This window comes from Dipteris shenzhenensis, chromosome 6 (assembly GCF_047967505.1).
Source record: "Dipteris shenzhenensis isolate YYH24624 ecotype China chromosome 6, Dip_SZ_1.0, whole genome shotgun sequence".
Classification (NCBI taxonomy): domain Eukaryota; kingdom Viridiplantae; phylum Streptophyta; class Polypodiopsida; order Gleicheniales; family Dipteridaceae; genus Dipteris; species Dipteris shenzhenensis.
The window spans coordinates 52,505,095-52,506,566 of record NC_141601.1 but is presented as its reverse complement, the minus strand read 5'-3'; the positions used below and the strand labels follow the sequence as shown (position 1 = coordinate 52,506,566).

At 42.6% G+C, this 1,472-nt stretch overlaps 1 long non-coding RNA gene across 1 annotated transcript; it reads right to left on the bottom strand.

The window, feature by feature from the left end:
* Nucleotides 1-251: 251 nt before the first annotated feature.
* Nucleotides 252-843, bottom strand: LOC147901325 (uncharacterized). The gene is made up of 3 exons (XR_015541117.1): nt 681-843; nt 417-493; nt 252-332 (listed from the first exon to the last, which is right to left on the bottom strand). It is a non-coding gene; the product is annotated as an uncharacterized LOC147901325 (long non-coding RNA).
* Between the last annotated feature and the right edge of the window lie 629 nt (nt 844-1,472).

Sequence of the window (1,472 nt, the reverse complement as noted above, 5' to 3'; positions counted from 1 at the left end):
ATGAGAGGCTAACTCATCGCTGGATGAAGTTGTGCATTTAATTGGATGAGCAACAGAAACAGGAGTGGAGTCTTTACTATGATTTTGAAAATATGAAGTATAAAAACACGTGGAAATTAACCAAAATCATCATTCAACTCTCCCACTGGATAATGGAAAACATCTCTCCAAGAGAGTAACAACCGATCTCCCTAAAGAAAGTACTTCACAGTTGATCTTTTATCCTCGAGCAGTACATCTGAAGTCCAGCAGGCCCCAGGGCTTCTTCAGTGTGCCTAGCAACAGTTAGTGATAGGAGCTCCGAGCGAACCCTCATGTTGCTCTTGTACGATCTGTCATATCATTGACAAACCCGAATTACCATATGCCCACACATACTTAACGTACTCAAGCTTAAGCAGAGCCAGTTTGCGTACCGAGCGCCGTAATGAGGAAAACCCTCTGGTGCGGCCCGACGAGGTCTGATCCGCGGCCCTCCACAAAGGGACGTCAGCTGCGCAATTTTAGAGTCACAAGTTAGCCACAAGTCGGACGGACTGCAATTGACTGGAACAGAGATTGTTGTGGGATGAAATGGAGCTCGTGTTTATTCTTGTCATGATATTCAAAACTTTCAGCGTAAGGGTGTTAGAAAGGAGGGCTAGATTGAGTCAACCTTCACAGAGTGGACAGGAATGTACCTGGGCTACGCATAGCAGCTGCGTTGCATGAAAAGATTAGAGGACCCGCCAGAAGGCAGAGAAAGATGGCTACAAACGCTGAGCGAGCATGGCAAAGCCTAGGAAAGTGAGGTGGTCGTGGAGCAATCAAAGTGCGGATCCTCATAGCGAAAGAGAAGTGTAGTTTGGAACTGAGAGTGCAGTCAAAGGAGCTTATGAAGACTCTGATTCTTTCTTTGGAAACAATGAAGACCGATTCCTAAGAGCACCGAGCGGTCCATGCACGCCACGCTTCCCCTTAAACCCATTGATTTCTTCAATATATCATTTTCATTGCTTTATAAAAACTCGCAATCATTGTACCCATATACTTTGAAAACTCCACTATGTTGATCTCTTCAACCCGAGGAAACTTTCAAACCTTACTTTCACGTTCCTTGAGAGTTTATGAGAAGTTTCATGTGGGTAGAATGTCATTTGCATGTGTGCTCATGCAAATTTTCTTAATTTTGCCCATGCGTGATATGGGAGTGCCTTTAGGATATGTCCAAAGGTTAAATGAGTATGATAGCTTTGGAGGCATTAATTTGAGCATATTAACATGTTACAAAGTTAGATGTGGTCTATATAGTTTGTAAGGCTGATCATGCATATTTCCTCGTGTTTCCCCCCATGCATTTAATGTATTAAGATATCTTTCCTTTGAGCAATATCTTATTTCTTTGTTCCGCAAGAAAAGAAATGCATGGTCTTGATATGCGCATCAAGGTAAATAGCTTTTGAGATGAGAACATGTATTGTGATTTGAAAGAT